Source organism: Penaeus monodon, chromosome 33 (assembly GCF_015228065.2).
Source record: "Penaeus monodon isolate SGIC_2016 chromosome 33, NSTDA_Pmon_1, whole genome shotgun sequence".
NCBI classification, from domain to species: Eukaryota; Metazoa; Arthropoda; class Malacostraca; order Decapoda; family Penaeidae; genus Penaeus; species Penaeus monodon.
The window spans coordinates 5,155,590-5,156,100 of record NC_051418.1 but is presented as its reverse complement, the minus strand read 5'-3'; the positions used below and the strand labels follow the sequence as shown (position 1 = coordinate 5,156,100).

At 33.1% G+C, this 511-nt stretch overlaps 1 protein-coding gene across 1 annotated transcript in view; it reads left to right on the top strand.

The window, feature by feature from the left end:
• LOC119594224 (discoidin domain-containing receptor 2-like) overlaps positions 1-511 on the top strand; it is a 7,055-nt gene that overhangs the window by 593 nt on the left and 5,951 nt on the right. The gene's annotated exons all lie outside the window — the stretch shown is intronic.

Sequence of the window (511 nt, the reverse complement as noted above, 5' to 3'; positions counted from 1 at the left end):
AAAATAAAGCATTACAGTAATTATGCTTATTACAGTGATGATGAAAACAGTGTAGCTTCAGAGCAAAGGACGGGGAAAACATAAGCAGAAAATAGGAATGCCATTATTATCTAAAATTAGTTAAGGAAAAAGAACAGGAAATACGATGATAAGAGAATACTAAATATGGACAAGGGAGACTTAGCAAAGGAGAGAGAAGAAAAAAAAGGATAAGTTAATGTGAAATTTGAGAATTAGAAGAAAACAGAGAAAAGCTAAAAATATTAAAGAAACAGAATTCAATTACGAATTAGGGAATAAAGAAATTCATGTACAGACATAATGATATATACGATCAATAGGCTATATCTCGGGGCAAGATAGGGCGTTAAAGAAACCACCTGAGAGAAGGCTTTAAGCTCCTTTTCCCCCACAATCTCTTCCTTTTTCTCTCTTGCTTTGTAGATTTTTTTTCTCTGTTCCCTTTTTAGAAAGGAGTGGAAGAAAGTATATAATGCTAAACACGTCCTCA